We start from the raw sequence: 17,891 nt of genomic DNA on the forward strand, positions 1-17,891 counted from the left end.
GGATCCCACAGAGCACTGGGTCCCACAGACCCAGGTTACCACCTACTTTCTAATCATGTTCATTCATATCAAGCGAAACTGGAGACTCGCTGATTCAGACAAATAAAATCACATTCTATTCTGGTCGAGGGTGCGCAGTGAGGAGATGGCATCACTCAGTGAATGCCGCTCGGGGGTGGGGGGAGTATAATGGGAGGGGTGGTGAGGAGGGTGCACCATGCTGTGGAAAGGGTGGGGAGGAGGGAGCATTGCGTTGTGGGAGGGGCTGTAAGGAGGGTGCATTGTGCTGTGAGAGGGACTGTGAGGAGGGAGAGCCTCGTTGTGTGAGGGGCAGTGAAGAGAGAACGTGCTGTGGGATAGGCAGTAGGAGGGAGAGCCGCAATATGGAAGGGGCAGTGTGGAAGGAGTGCAATGCTATGGAGGGTCAGTGTGGAGGCAGCACCCCAGTGTGGGGAGGAAGGTGAGGAGGAAGCACTGCATTGTGGGAGGAGAGGTAAGGAGGTTTGAAGGAACCTCTGACAGTGTACCACTGTTGGGAAGAAGGATCTTGGTTCCCATCAGCTGAGGGGTGGGGGGCCATGGCCGGTATTCATCGGTCTACTTAGAGACGATTTGGGTCACCCTCGCTGCTGTGGACTCTTGTACCATATCCTACGTGACAATAGAGAGCGGACTTCAAAATATCCGAGTGTCAGGGGTGGGGATAAATTGGGAGTGCCCCAGAGGGCCGCTGGGTCTCTGTACTGAACTCTGCCAGGTTACCTCCTCATGCTGGTGTCACAGACAGAAACACATTAAACTGAGGAGGACAGAGACCATGTGGGGGTGGGGTGGGGGGTGGGTGCAACGTACAGAGACAGGCTGAGTGAATGGGCCCAGACTCTGCAGCTCCAATATCATTTGAGACAATTGACTTCAAGTTTGTCAGGGAAAAAAGCAGGAAGACAAAGATTTTTTTGGTAAAATAATGAGATGTTTTGAATACAGACATTTTTTTTTACCCAGGGTTAGGGAATCAATGTTCAATTTTTGTCGCCTTGCTGTAGGAAAGAGTGAAGATGAGTGTTCTGAGGAAATTGTCAGGACTCAAAGGACTGAGTTATGGAGAGAGGATGAACAGGCTGAAATTTGGAGCACTGGAGAACGAGGTGTGACCTTACAGAGTTTAAGATGACAAAGGAGAGATTTATTGAGAACTTGGTGGGGGGGGGAAAGGTGGGTCATCTTTTCAGCTCATGTCTGATCTGTGTGTGAAACAAACTTCCAGAGGAGGTGGTTGAGGCAAAGATTCCTGGACAGTTGCATGGACAGAGGGATATGGGCTAAAGGTCACTTGGATGGTACTCTTGGTTGGCATGGACCAGGTGGGGGGAAGGGCCGGTTTCCGACCTTGTGACTCGATGGAAGTTGTCATAGTTCACTGTGCACAGGTTGCTAATGGTTACAACGCAGGTACGCTGGGCATGTGAAGGGAAACACTGCATTGGCACTAATTGTATGGGGATCCAAGTTCAAGGGCAGAGATATCTCGCCAAAATCATACGTGGTCCTCAAACATTGATCAGTTTCTCTTTCCAAAGAAAGTGCCTGGACAATTGAAATATTGCAGCCAGCTCTGGGCTCCGTGTGAAGGGGAGTCTACTCGCAGGGTGGTGGGGGCTCAGACACTGCCTGTGTTTAGTGATTGAACTGATTTGTTGGATAGTAATGGAATGAGGTTAGGGGAGGAAAGTGACGATCAGGTCAATGATCAGTCACATTAATTGAATAATTGAATAGTGGAACAGAGACGATCTTGTCCTGATATTACGGGTTATGTGGTTTTCTGCTGCTGTAGTTCACCCATTTCAAGCTTCGGCCTATTGTCCACTCAGAGATGTTGTTCTGCACACCACTGTTGTAACTTGTGGTGATTTGAGCTACTGTCGCCTTCCTGTCAGCTGAATCAGTCTGCCCATTCTTCTCTGAGTCTCTCATTAACAAGGCATTTTCCCACAAAATTGCAGCTCACCAGTTTCTATTTTTTGTTTGTTTGTTTTCACACCACACGCTGTAAACTCTAGAGACCGTTGCACATGAAAATCCCAGGAGATCAGCAGGGTCTGAGATACTCAAACCACCCTGTCTGGCACCAACAATTATTCCACAGTCAGTCAGTTAGATCACATTTCTTCACCACTCTGATGCTTGGTATGAACCTCTTGACCATGTCTGGATGCCTTTAAGTTGCTGTCAGATGATTGGATGTCCCTAATAAAGTAATCACTGAGTGCATGCTCCACAGAGGATTTGTCTAATGTTACATTATTAAGAGTGGGATTAAAGGTCTATCAGTTTTACATCTCTGAACTGTTTGCTTCTATTGGATTTCCTTTCTCTTCTTGACAATGCAGCTCCCTGTGTCCATGTTTCTAATGTCAACATGTCACACTGCCTGAGCACACTCCCACCTGGGACAACTTCTGTTGAAATGTGCTCAGTGAAGCAGAACACATGCTTCAGTCCAACGACTATGCATTTTCTCTCTCAGCCACAGCCGGTCCAATTTATGTGGTTTTGGGAACTGTGTGATGCCCTCAATGCCAAAGTCAAAGTAAATTTTTTATCAATGGCCTCGATGGTGGGGGGTCTTTAATGATGAATGCTGGTTTCTTTTGGCAGCACTCCATGTAAACGTGCCCATTGGTGTGTGATTAATCACAGCATTGAGAGCTATTTCCTCTTGCTGAGAGTTTGCAATTGCTTATTGATGGACAGACCACTCTTGTGTGTCCAGAAATGTCTCAAGGCATATGGGTAATGTCTGAGGTTGCCCAGGGGCACCTTGTCTTGCCTGGTGCACCTTGTCCAGTCCCATCCAAGGGAAGTGGGTGTGGGTGGATAGGTGAGGAAAACTGGGTGAGTTGCATTGATCTGGGCTCAGAAGCCAGGTTGATCACTTCCAAGGGAGTGGATCTTGAGGACCGTCCATTTCCACATCTCTTTGCTCAGTGTCATTATCTCTGCACAGTTGGACATCTACCCTGTCCCAAATTTTGTCATGAATGGTCCCACCAAAGCTTTGATTTCCTGTGATGAGGCATCAAAGGTTATTTCAGGAGATAAATAGGTGCAGGAGACAACACATAAAGTCAAGGTGGGCTGGCTGATGGGGAGAAAGGGGAGGACTAACCAATCTGGTGAGGAAGATGTGATGAATGGTGTGCCACAAAGGGCAGTGTGCAGCCTCGGATTTTCGCATCAGAGCCAAAGCAAAAACTAAAACATTTGCTGCCACCTTCAGCCAGAAGGGCTGAGCAAGTGATCCACCTTGTCTTCCTGCAGTGGTCCCAGTCACGATGGACACCCGTCCTAGCAGGTGATCTACTTCACCCCCCTGTGGTGGTGCTCAGCATGATAGACACCAGTCTTCTGTCAGTTTGCTTGACTCCACAATATCAACAAGAGATGACATTGGGCACAGGAAAGACCATGGTTCCTGATGTCATTCTCACAATGGTACTGATGCCCTGTGATCCAGAGCCTGCCACCTCCTTAGCCAGACTGTTCCAGTGCAGCTACATCACTGGCAACTATCCAACAAACTGCCTGAGTAGATCCTATCCACATTGAACAGGACACATCTAACCCGGCCAGTTGCTTGGCAACAACCTGCTCACAGAAGCTGTTCCACTAAAGTCACCTCGACTCCAGAATTCATCACAGCTCGGATCCAAACACAGACAAGAGAACCAAATTCCCAGGGTGAGGTGGCATTCTCTACCCTCATCATCATGGCCACATTTGATCAAGTGTGGTATTAGGGGCCCTGGTTACACTGGAGTCCTCCACTGCTCAGAATCATACAAGGCCAAGGGAGGGAGAGTGGACATGCAGATGACGTTTGCAATAGTGGGAGAGTCTCGAACCAGAGGGCTCAGCCTCGGAATAGAAGGACACCCTTTTGAACAGAGATGAGGAGGAGGAATTCCATTAACCATACGGTGGTGAATTTATGGAATTGATTGCCACAGACAGCCATAGAGCCCAAGTCATTAGGTATATTTAAAGAGGAGATTGATGGGAACTGAATTAGAGAGGGTGCCAAAGGTTATGGGGAGAGGGAGGAGATTGGGGTTGAGAGGGAAAATTAATCAGCCATGAAAGAATGAAGGAAAGACACGATGGGCTGAATGGCAAAATTCTGCTGCTCGGCCTTATGGTCTATCACATCACGGTGGTGGGAGATGAATCATCTCAGTTACAGGATGTCCCCGTAGGGATTCCACAGGATGGTGTCCTGGGCTCAAACATCTTCACTGCTTCATCAATGACCTTCCATCCATCAGAGGGTCAGAGCTGATAAATGCACCGTGTTCACCATTCACAACTCCCCAGGTAATGGAGCAGTCCACAGCCAAATGCTGGACAACACGCAGCCTGGGCTGATGTGTGGTGCCCGTGTCATTTGCCATCTAAGTGCCAGGCAGTAACGATATCCAACAAGGGAAATTCAACCATTTCTCTGACATTGAGTAGCATTGCTGTCATGGCATCCTCCACCGTCAATCCCCTGGGGTGGGGAAGGCAGCTCACAACCACATTCTCAATGACAATTAGGGATGGGGGATTAAATGCCATTTCAGCCTGTGAAGCTCACTTCCTCTGAGTGAATAATAAATGTTATTTTTTACAGTTTATATCAGTGACATGAAGGAGAGCACTGAAGTTCTGGTTACTAATTTCACGATGGCACTGTGATTGTAATTGGTATCTGGTTTATTATTGTACAAGGATACAGTGAAAAGCTTCGTTTACATGCCAGCCATTCAGATCATTCCATACATAAGAACATCAAAGTAGTATTAAAGAAAAAACAATTTCAGAATGCAGAATAAATGCTACAGCTGCTGAGAAAGTGCAGTGCAAGCAGACAATAAAGTGAAGGGCCATGGCGAGGAACATTCGGAGATCAAGAGTTCTTTGTACAAAAGGCCCATTCAGGAGAATCTGAAGGTGGATTAGAACTCATCCCATCGGTCTATAGAGAGATGAGTTGAGCTCCAAGCATTCAAGATGCTGAACCCCATTCGGGACAGGGATGGCACCCGAGTGTTCCCCAAAACTGTCAGGTGACAAGTGGCATTTGTCCAAAGTGATGCCAGGAAATGACCACCTACAACCAGAGAGAGTCTGACCTGCTACCCCTTACCTCAGTGATGGCCCCACATTCAACGCCCCTCAGGATGTTCAAGGTGAGGTCATCATCACTTACCGTAACCTGAACATTCTGGGGGTGATCACCAGACACTCATCTCGACCATCCACATATGGTGGGGTTGGTCTGGGACTGTTACCCTGTGGTGAGTCGCTCACTTCCTGATACCCAAAGCCACTGTCAACCGGACACAGGAGGGCAATTGAATATTCTCTGCAAGACTACATGAGAGTAGCTACAACGTTCAAGACTCTCTCCACTGGTGCTGGAATCTGATCAGTAGTAAAGGTGATAATGGGAACCATTGGGGGAAGGGGAAAGGCAAATGGAACCAGCGTTAGATGGGGAGGAGGGAGCGGAGTCAGGGAGTGAAACGGGTGGGTGGATGGGTGAAGGAAGGCTGTGGGGGTCAGGGGGAGGAGGACAAAATAGAAGGACAGGAGGGGGATTGGAAGGTGATAGAGTTACCTGTAAATGGAATATGCATGGGGAGAATATGAGGTGGTGTTCCTCGAGTTTCCTCCGGACTTTGAATATGCCTCCCCCTCCCCTATCCAGCTCACTCTGCCCATCATTCAAACCCTCTCCCACCATCCCACCCAATACACCAACATACCACTCACCCTCAATACTCTCTCCCCTTCACTGTCAGTCCCAAAACATTGACAGTTCCTTCCACAGTCCCTCCCCCGGGGTACCTGCACAGAGTATTGATAGATAGATGATAGATAGATACTTTATTCATCCCCATGGGGAAATTCAACATTTTTTTCCAATGTCCCATACACTTGTTGTAGCAAAAAAAAAACTCATTACATACAATACTTAACTCAGTAATAATATGATATGCATCTAAATCACTAACTCAAAAAGTTAAAAAAAAGTTCTTATGTCCTGGCAGTTGAATTGTAAAGCCTAATGGCATTGGGGAGTATTGACCTCTTCATCCTGTCTGAGGAGCATTGCATCGACAGTAACCTGTCACTGAAACTGCTTCTCTGTCTCTGGATGGTGCTATGTAGAGGATGTTCAGGGTTTTCCATAATTGACCGTAGCCTACTCAGCGCCCTTCGCTCAGCTACCGATGTTAAACTCTCCAATACTTTGCCCACGACAGAGCCCGCCTTCCTTACCAGCTTATTAAGACGTGAGGCGTCCTTCTTCTTAATGCTTCCTCCCCAACACGCCACCACAAAGAAGAGGGCGCTCTCAACAACTGACCTATAGAACATCTTCAGCATCTCACTGCAGACATTGAATGACGCCAACCTTCTAAGGAAGTACAGTCGACTCTGTGCCTTCCTGCACAAGGCATCTGTGTTGGCAGTCCAGTCTAGCTTCTCGTCTAACTGTACTCCCAGATACTTGTAGGTCTTAACCTGCTCCACACATTCTCCATTAATTGTACTCAAACTCCGGATGAAATAGAGCCGGCAGTCGCCTCCTTCCTCATTGCTTCAACATGTTGGATCCAGAACAGATCCTCTGAGATGTTGATGCCCAGGAACTTGAAGCCTTTCCACTGCTGACCCCAGGATGAGGACTGGAGTGTGTTCTCCCGACTTCCCCTTCCTGAAGTTCACAGTTAGTTCCTTGGACTTGCTGAGGCTGAGTGTAAAATTGTTGTTGTGACATCACGGAGAGGGCCGCACTGTGAAATGGGAGACATACGATCACCTGTCAGAGTACAAAGGATATTTTGCACCACCACACTCTCCTCACTTCCCCACACACCTCTCCACTTCCCCTACCCCTCTCACCTCCTACTCCATTTGTTCCTCTTTCTCCTTCCCCACTCCAACTACACTCCACTCCCCACACACCCTCTCCACTCCCCCTGCCACTCTCACCTCCTACTCCATTTGTTCCTCTTTCTCCTTCCCCACTCCAACTACACTCCACTCCCCACACTAACAGACCCTTCACTCACTCACATATTCACAAAACAGAAACTCACAGGCAGAAAACACGGAAAAACACACACAAAACACAGAGACACACACACTAACACACACAAATACAGAAACATACAGACACAGAAATAAAGAAACTCGCACACATATGCACAAAACACAGAAAAACTCAGAAACACAGACACAAACTCCGAACAACATACACACATACACAGACAGAAACTCTTCCCACCCCATCACCACATACAGCCACACACACAGAACACAGAATCAAACACACTGACACAGAAGCATGCAGACAGAAAACACACACCCATACAACACACGCACGTACACACAGATACATGCACAAATGCAGAAACACACACATGCATGAACACACACTTAAAATGCACTCAGATAAAAGCAGAAACTTACACACACACACACACACACAAACACATACACAAAGAAACCCAGTCACAGAAACACACAGAATTGCACACACACATACACACAAACTCAAATGCACACACAGAAACAAGGAAGTACACACACACAAATTCACAGACACAAAGACACACAGAAAGGTACATTTGCACACATACAACCCACAAACACACAAACTCACACACTAACACACACACACACACACATAAACACACAAGCCACATACGTGAACTCACACACACAGCCAGAAACACACACACACACACACAAAATCATAAGGACATACATGAACTCACACACAGACACACTTGAGAACAAACTCACATAGACCACATAAAACATGGAAATGCACCAACATATAGAAACACCCAAGACCAGAGTCTCATTAACACAGATACACACACCCACCTCACATACACACACACACAACCAGGCTTACACTCACACCCTCAAACACACACAGGGAAATGCATACAAACACACACACACAACACAGGTACACACAAACATATATGCGTACATGCATATCCACACACACAAAGAAACAGATACATAAACTCACACACAAACTCATACACCCCATAAAGCACATAAATGCACACACGCATTAATACACACACAGAAACATACAAACACACACAAATAAAATACAGAAACCCACAAACATACACAGGCACAAAAAGTCAGACTCAAAGAAATATACACACAGATACAGACACACTAACACATATCCACAAAAAAGTACAATCACACAGGAAAGCACACACAGAAACACACACACATACTCACATACAGAAACACCCAATCACGCACACACAGTACTCACATACAGAAATACCCACTCACACAAACCAACACAGAAACACACACACATACTCACCTACAGAAACACCTAATTACGAACACAGACACAGAAACATGTGCACACATACAGAACACACACTGATCATACAACACACACAGAAACACTCAAACACACACAAACTTTCACACACATAAACACAGACACCACATAAAACATGGAAACACACACAGACAGAAACACACAAACACAGTAGCAGACAAGCAGAAACACTCACTCGCAGAGAGAAACTCACACTCATACAGACACAGAAAAAGACACAGTGAAATATAGAAAGAAACACATTCTCACACACACCCCTGAAATACAGAACACACACAGAAACACATAAACGTACACAGAAATACACATGAACAAACATATAGAAACCCAGACTCATAGAAGCAGACACACACTCTGAAATAAATGCTCTCTCTCTCTCTCTCTCTCTCACACACACACACACACACCACACACACACACACACACACACACACACACACACACACACACACACACACACACACACACACACACACACAGAGATAAAAATGTGGGTTATGACTGAAGAAACAGCAGCTGGAGTTACTTAAAAGTTTAGTGCAGTGGCGTTTATTAATTGTGTCAAAAATCAAACATGCAAAGTTTGAATATAGTGAAAAGAAAAATGCCACAATGAGGTTATAATTCATTACAAAATAAACAGAATTATCTACGTTAATGGCAGTACCCAAACAATATGTACACCCTTACACAAACCCATCATTGAAGAAATGGAATATTCTGCCATGTATGGTGGGAAAGGCACCATAACACCAATTGGAACACATCAGCTTGTTTAGGAACCAGAGTATTAAAATACACCAGGGGAGACAGTGAGACAGGTACACTGTCTGGGAGTACAGTTAGATGAGAAGCTAGACTGGACTGCCAACACAGATGCCTTGTGCAGGAAGGCACAGAGTCGACTGTACTTCCTAAGAAGGTTGGCGTCATTCAACGTCTGCAGTGAGATGCTGAAGATGTTCTATAGGTCAGTTGTTGAGAGCGCCCTCTTCTTTGTGGTGGCGTGTTGGGGAGGAAGCATTAAGAAGAAGGACGCCTCACGTCTTAATAAGCTGGTAAGGAGGGCGGGCTCTGTCGTGGGCAAAGTGCTGGAGAGTTTAACATCGGTAGCTGAGCGAAGGGCGCTGAGTAGGCTACGGTCAATTATGGAAAACCCTGAACATCCTCTACATAGTACCATCCAGAGACAGAGAAGCAGTTTCAGTGACAGGTTACTGTCGATGCAATGCTCCTCAGACAGGATGAAGAGGTCAATACTCCCCAATGCCATTAGGCTTTACAATTCAACTGCCAGGACTTAAGAACTTTTTTTAAAGCTATTATTAATGCTTTTTTGAGTTAGTGATTTTAGATGCATATCATATTATTACTGAGTTAAGTATTGTATGTAATGAGTTTTTGCTACAACAAGTGTATGGGACATTGGAAAAAAAATGTTGAATTTCCCCATGGGGATGAATAAAGTATCTATCTATCTATCTATCTATCTATCTCACCGTAACGGCAGCAGAGTGACGAGGCAATGCTCGTGAGTGAAGGAGTGCAATTAGACAGTGCTCTCTGTCTCTCTCTCTCTCTCTCACACACACACACACAGACAGAAACACAGACACACACACACACACACACACACACACACACACACACACACACACACACACACACACACACACACACACACACACACACACACACAGAGAAACACAAACTCACATAGGAACACATATATACACAGAAACACAAGGTTTAAAAGAAAGACCGCTATATACAGTGGCCATCATCGTAGCTGCCATCGTTGGAGTGGACTGAGTTGGAGTGGGACGGCTTTGGCTCAATCAGGCCTCGGCGAGAAACAGGCAGAGGCGAGGGTAGGTTCCGGTAAGTTTCTGTTTTTCTTCTTTTTTTTTGTTCAGACTAGAGAATATGCCAGGCAGGATGTTGGAATGCTCCTCTTGCAGGATGTGGGAAGTCAGGGAGACCTCTGGTGTCCCTGACAATGATACCTGCAAGAAGTCTATCCAGCTACAGCTCCTAACGGACTGCGTTAGGGAACTGGAGCAGGAGCTGGATAACCTCCATTCAGGAGACTGAGCAGTTTATAGATCATAGCTTCCTGGAGGTAGTTACACCTAAGGAACAGGGCACAGGTAATTGGCTTACCGTCAGGCGAGGGAAGGGGAAAGGGCAGGTAGTGCAGGGTTCCCCTGTGGCCATTCCCCTCCAGAACAGGTATACCGATTTGGATACTGTTGGGGGGGATGGCTTATCTGGGACAAACTGTGGCAGCTGGATCTCTGGCACTGAGTCTGGTTCTGCAGTGCAGAAGGGAGGGAGGAAGAAGAGGAGAGCGGTAGTGATAGGGGACTCCATAGTCAGGAGTACAGACAGGAGATTCTGTGGTCATGACAGAGACTCCCGGATGGTTTGTTGCCTCCCGGGTGCCAGGGTCAGGGATGTCTTTGATCGCGTGCACAGCATTCTGAGGTGGGAGGGTGATCAGCCAGATGTCGTGGTACACGTCGGTACCAATGACATAGGTAGAAAGAATCAGGAGGTCCTGAAGAGTGAGTACAGAGAGCTTGGTATGAAGTTGAAAAACAGGACCTCGAGGGTAGTAATCTCTGGATTGCTGCCTGTGCCACGTGCCAGTGAGGGTAAGAGTAGGATGCTCTGGCAGATGAACACATGGCTGAGAAACAGGTGTAGGGGGCAGGGTTTCAGATTTCTAGATCATTGGGACCTCTTCTGGGGTAGGTGGGACCTGTACAAGAGAGACGGGTTACACCTGAACTACAGGGGGACCAATATACTTGCAGGGAGGTTTACTAGTGTTATTGGGGAGGGTTTAAACTAGATTTGCAGGGGGGTGGGAACCAGAGTGCCAGAGTAGATAGTGGAACAGGGGTAAAAATAAATGATGTTAGTAGTTCATGCAAAGTCACAAATAGTAAGGTTGTGTGTGGTGGTAATAATCTTCTGAGGTGTGTATATTTCAATGTGAGGAGTATTGTGGGAAAGGCAGATGAGCTGAGGGCCTGGATTGACACATCGAATTATGACAACATAGCCATTACTGAAACTTGGCTGCAGGAGGGGCAGGACTGGCAGCTCAATGTTCCAGGGTTCTGATGTTTCAGATGTAATAGAGGCAGAGGGATGAAGGGTGGGGGGGGGGGTGGCTTTGCTAGTCAGGGAAAATATTACAGCAGTGCTTCGGCAGGAAAGATTAGAGGGCTTGTCTACTGAGGCCATATGGGTGGAGCTGAGAAACAGGAAAGGTATGACCACATTAATAGGGCTGTATTATAGACCACCCAATAGTCAGTGAGAATTGGAAGAGCAAATCTGCAGAGAGGTAACAGACAACTGCAGGAGACAGAAAGTTGTGATTGTAGGGGATTTTAATTTTCCACACATTGATTGGGACTCCAATACTGTTAAAGGTCTAGATAGGTTAGAGTTTGTGAAGTGTGTTCAGGAAAGTTTTCTAAATCAATATTTAGATGTACCAACAAGAGAGGATGCAATATTAGATCTCCTATTAGGAAATGAGTTAGATAGATAGATAGATAGATAGATAGATAGATAGATAGATAGATAGATACTTTATTCATCCCCATGGGGAAATTCAACATTTTTTCCAATGTCCCATACACTTGTAGCAAAAACTAATTACATAGTTTACATAGGGCAGGTGACGGAAGTGTGTGTAGGGGAACACTTTGGTTCCAGTGATCATAATGTCATTAGTTTCAACTTGATCATGGATAAAGATAGATCTGGTCCTCAGGTTGAAGTTCTAAACTGGAAAAAAGCCAAATTTGAAGAAATGAGAAAGGATCTAAAAAGCGTAGATTGGGACAGGTTGTTCTCTGGCAAGGATGTCATTGGTAAGTGGGAGGCCTTCAAAGGAGAAATTTTGAGAGTGCAGAGTTTGTATGTTCCTGTCAGGGTTAAAGGCAAAATGAATAAGAATAAGGAACCTTGGTTCTCGAGGGATATTGGAACTCTGATAAAGAAGAAGAGAGAGATGTATAACATGTATAGGCAACAGGGAGGAAATAAGATTCTTGAGGAGTATAAAAAGAGTAAGAAAATACTTAAGAAAGAAATCAGGAGGGCTAAAAGAAGACATGTGGTTGCTTTGGCAGTCAAGGTGAAGGATAATCCTAAGAGCTTCTACAGGTATGTTAAGAGCAAAAGGATAGTAAAGGATAAAATTGGTCCTCTTGAAGATCAGAGTGGTCGGCTATGTATGGAACCAAAAGGAATGGGATAAATATTAAATGGGTTTTTTGCATCTGTATTTACTAAGGAAACTAGAATGGAGTCATAGAATTTATACAGATTAAAGAGGAGGAGGTGCTTGCTGTCTTGAGGCGAATCAGAGTAGATAAATCCCAGGACCTGACAGGGTATTCGCTCGGACCTTGAAGGAGACTAGTGTTGAAATTGCAGGGGACCTGGCAGAAATATTTAAAATGTCGATATCCATGGGTCAGGTGCCGGAGGATTGGAGGATAGCTTATGTAGTTCCGTTGTTTAAAAAAGGCTCAAAAAGTAAGCCAGGAAATTATAGGCCAGTAATTTTGAAATTGGTAGTAGGTAATTATTGGAAGAAATACTAAGAGATAGGATCTACAAGTATTTGGATAGACAGGGACTTATTAGAAAAAGTCAGCATGGCTTTGTGCTTGGTAGGTCATGTTTAACCAATCTCTAATAGAGTTTTTCGAAGCAGTTACTAGGAAAGTGGATGAAGGGAAGGCAGTGGATGTTGTATACATGGACTTCAGTAAGGCCTTTGACAAGGTCCCGCATGGGAGGTTAGTTAGGAAAATTCAGTTGCTAGGTATACATGGAGAGGTAGTAAATTGGATTAGACATTGGCTCAATGGGAGAAGTCAGAGAGTGGTAGTGGAGGATTGCTACTCTGAGTGGAGGCCTGTGACTAGTGATGTGCCACAGGGATCAGTGCTGGGTCCATTGTTATTTGTCATCTATATCAATGATCTGGATAATAATGTGGCAAATTGAATCAGCAAATTTGCTGATGATACAAAGATTGGAGGTGTAGTGGACAGTGAGGAAGGTTTTCAAAGCTTGCAGAGGGATTTGGACCAGTTGAAGGAATGGGCTGAAAAATGGCAGATGGAGTTTAATGTGGACAAGTGTGAGGTATTGCACTTTGGGAGGTCAAACCAAGGTAGAACATAAAAGGTAAATAGTAGGATACTGAGGAGTGCAGTAGAACAGAGGGATCTGGGATTACAGATACATAATTCCCTAAAAGTGGCGTCACAAGTAGATAGGGTTATAACGAGAGCTTTTGGTACATTGGGCTTTATAAATCAAAGTATTGAGTATAAGAGCTGTAATGTAATGGTGGGGTTGTATAAGTCATTGGTGAGACCGAATTTGGAGTATTGTGTGCAGTTCTGGTCACCTAATTACAGGAAGGATATTAATAAGGTTGAAAGAGTGCAGAGAAGGTTTACAAGGATGCTGCCAGGTCTTGAGAAACTGAGTTACAGAAAAAGGTTGAATAGGTTAGGACTTATTCCCTGGAGTGTAGGAGAATGAGGGGTGATTTGATAGAGGTGTATAAAATTATGATGGATATAGATAGAGTGAATGCAAGCAGGCTTTTTCCACTGAGGCCAGGGGAGAAAAAAAACAGATCATGGGTTAAGGGTGAAGGGGGAAAGGTTTAAAGGGAACATTGGGGAGGCTTCTTCACGCAGAGAGTGGTGGGAGTGTGGAATGAGCTGCCAGATGAAGTGGTGAATGCGGGCTCACTTTTGACATTTAAGAAAAACTTGGACAGGTATATGGATGAGAGGGGTTTGGAGAGATATGACCCAGGTGCAGGTCGGTGGGACTAGGCAGAAAAATGGTTCAGCACAGCCAAGAAGGGCCAAAAGGCCTGTTTCTGTGCTGTAATGTTCTATGGTTCTATGGCCACAACTGCTTTCAGTTCATGTCACCATAACATGGGAAGCATATGATTTTACAGGAACAGGTGCAGAGGAGATTCACAAGGATGTTGGAGGCACAATGCAGATTGCTGTGGATTCTGGAAATATGAGCCTTATGCAAAATACTGGAGGCACCTGTCAGTTCAGGCAGGATTTGTGGAAGAAAACAGACAGATGGCACTTTGGGCCGAACCGATCCAAAGATAGATGCTGCCCGACCTATTGATTCCTTTCAGCTCCCTTCTGTGTTGCTCTACAAGGATGTTGCAAGGTGTGAAATTAGGTGTAGAATTGTTATTTTTCCTTTATTTTCTCAGATTTCACTTTCCTACACTTGCCTGCAATTTTTCTGTAATTACCTGTATGTGTAAGTGTTGAGTGAATTTTCAGCAATTGGTTCTGTATTTTTCTGGATGTTTTCCTGCAGCCCATATCACCCCACAACCAGACTGTTTCACAACAGAATGTTTCACAATTCGAGATTATTTTTTGTTGAAGATGACCACAAATCCTTTGTTTTCTTCCTTCATATGCTCGTTCTTTGTTCCTGTAAAAATTAATAAATCAACTGTAACCACCAAGTTTTCTGCCTCATTCTTGACCTCTGAAGGACCTCTGGATAAATATCACCAGATCTAACAAGGGATTGGAGCTTTTTGATGAAGAGAAGAGACTGGATCGGCTGCAATAGTTTTCCTTGGAGAAGAGGAGACGGATGGGGAACATGACAGAGGGAATGAAAGCTATGTGGATCACAGACTTTTCTTCACGGGGAATAAGGAAACTGTTCCTCATAGCACTGGTATCTAAAACTCGAGGGCCAAGGTTTGGGCTAAGATGTTAGAGGTTTGGAGAGGTGCTAAGGAATGTATGACCCTATAAACCTGTGACATTGCTGGATGGACAACACTCATGGAACACTACACTATCCATCACGTTGGGGAGACAGTAACGAAGGAGCATTGGCAGTGGGCAATGCTGAGGAAGAGCTTGTAATCTGAACAACAGCGCTCAGGGTGCCGGGCAATAGTTCTTACCTGGATTATTGTGGAGCTTTCATTGGTTCTTCCACCTTGACTCCCCCGTGACTGACCGAGACCATTTCATACAAATGCTCTGACACAGGCCTTTCTGCTTTTTCTGCTGGACTAGGGTTGAGGACAACATTAGTCAGACAGGGAACAATGAGAGAGGCCGAGGTCGGGGTGGGGAGGAGAGAATACTGGTCCCCAGGAATGGGTGACATTTTGGTGAATGCGCCACACATTGTGAGAAATTCCACCCTGGGTGAGTCTAGTAGTGATCACTGTCAGTGAGAGTCCCCAATCAGCCCTGCTCTCCCCTGTCCTACCCCCACGGCCTTGCACATTTTCCCATTATTCTGATCCTGTTGATTGGAAAGTTCCTGCTCACCTGGTCTCACTGCCCTTTAATGCTGCCCATCCCAGATCACAACAACCTGTCCCTTTCCCTCTAGACATCTCACTGATCACCTCCAGTCAAAGACTCCCCAGTTTCTAATGGGCCTCCCTCCAGAAACACCTCCTCCTGATTGACTCTGTACAACCCGGCCTCTTTCTAGGAAGGATGTGGAAAATCTAGAGAGGGTGCAGAGGAGATTTACCTGGATGTTGTCTGGACTTCAAGGCATCTTCTATGAGGTTGAGCGAGCTAGGGCTTTTATGTTTGGAGTGAAGGAATGTGAGAGGTGAATTGGTATAGGTATATAAGATGATGAGGCATAGACAGAGTAGACAGTCAGAGACTTTTCCCCTGGGCAGAAATGGGTAATACCAGGGAAATAATTTTAAGGTGATTGGAGGAATGTAGAGTGGTGGGTGTGAAACTCACTGCCGGGGTGGTGGTAGAACCAGATACATTAGGGACGTTTGAGAGACCCTTAGATAGGCTCATGGATGACAGGAACATGGAGAGCCTTGTGAGACGGAAAGTTTAGAACATTGTGGGCTGAGAGTCGGTACGGTGCCGCAATTCACTATGTCCTGTGTAACCTCTCACGATTTTTAATGCCTTTATACAATCTCCCATTGACCTGTTCTGGAGAACACAGCCTCTCTGCAGGAGAACTGCACATCTCTGGGAGTCATCTGGGAAATATCCTCCCTCCCTGACCTTCTCCAGGGTTGGGTCTCACTTCCTGAAGTGTGACTGGTCAGAGTTTATAAAAGGGAAGAAAAGTCGGTAGATTTGAGAATCCTGATGTTGGTGAATCTCTGAGTGAGGGAGTGCAGGGTGTGAGACACAAAATGTGTTTGTTGAAAATCCCTTAGTATTGATTGACATTGAAACAGGAACTCCACATTCCCCACTTCACACTCCATGTGCAGCAATATACTGTTTTGTTGGGGACACCTTGGACTGGAGATATTGGAATCTGGGGCAACACTTAAAAACGTTGGACGGGGTAGCGAGCTGGCAGAGGATAGCTGGATGGAGGTGAGAGAGCTGAAAGGCAGATGGGCAAGGGTTGGAATGGATCTGGAGCAAAGGTAGGACGTGACTAAAGACGGATGATAATGGACTCTGATTTGAGAGGAAGGTGAAGAGGGAGCTAGTGAGAGGAATGTGTAGGTGATGGGCAGGTGGATAGGATGGGGAAGGGGGCCATGTGGACCAGGAAGAGAGAGGAAAGGGATAGAGAGAAGGAGCAGTTACCAGAAGCTGGGAAATTCAGTACCTGTGCCATTGGGTTGGAGAGTATCAACATGGAATACAAGCTACCGTTCTTCTGATTTCCATTAACCTCAACCTGGCAGTTGAAGAGGTCAAGGACATATATGTCAGTGGGGGAATGGGAAGGAGAATGAGGATGTCTGGCCACTGAGAAATCCAGGCAGCGATGGTGGACAAAGTGAAGGTGCTTTGTGAAATGTCATCCAACCTGTAGTCAGCCTCACTGATGTAGAGGAGGCCAAACCAAGAACACGGGATACAACGAGTAACATCGGAGGACTGTGAAAGTCTGCCTCACTGAGAAGGGCTGTTTGGTACCCCAGATGGCGATGAGGCAGGGGTTGTAAAGGCAGGTGTCACACTCCCTGTGGTAACAGAAGAGTGTGTCTAGTGAGGGATGCGCAGACCAGGGAGTTAAGAGAGGGTGATCCCTGTAGAAAGCAGAGAGGGGAGAAGGGGGAAGGAGAAGATGTAGATGATGATTGGATCCCATTGTATCTGGCAGAAGTTACAAAGAATGATATGTTGGACGTGTAGACCAGTTGGTGTAGGTGAGGACCAGGCTAACTGTTCTCTGTGGGTGGGGGGTGGAATTGGGTGAGAGCAGAAGTAGAGATACAGAGGAGATGCCAATAAGAGCTGCATCAATAATAAAGCGGGTGGGGAAGGAAAGCCCCTTTTACTGAAAAAAGGAGGTCGTTTTCTGAGAAATTAATGAATCTGGGGAATTCTCTGCCCTGGGGATCAATAGAGCATAATGTCATTAAGACACA

The 17,891-nt window shown here is 45.7% G+C and overlaps 1 long non-coding RNA gene across 1 annotated transcript; it reads right to left on the minus strand.

Annotated features, from left to right (window-relative positions):
* Positions 1-5,815: 5,815 nt before the first annotated feature.
* LOC140732379 (uncharacterized) lies at positions 5,816-15,616 on the minus strand. The gene is made up of 3 exons (XR_012100064.1): positions 15,462-15,616; positions 14,784-14,971; positions 5,816-6,848 (listed from the first exon to the last, which is right to left on the minus strand). It is a non-coding gene; the product is annotated as an uncharacterized lncRNA (long non-coding RNA).
* Between the last annotated feature and the right edge of the window lie 2,275 nt (positions 15,617-17,891).

This window comes from Hemitrygon akajei, chromosome 1 (assembly GCF_048418815.1).
Source record: "Hemitrygon akajei chromosome 1, sHemAka1.3, whole genome shotgun sequence".
NCBI lineage: Eukaryota > Metazoa > Chordata > Chondrichthyes > Myliobatiformes > Dasyatidae > Hemitrygon > Hemitrygon akajei.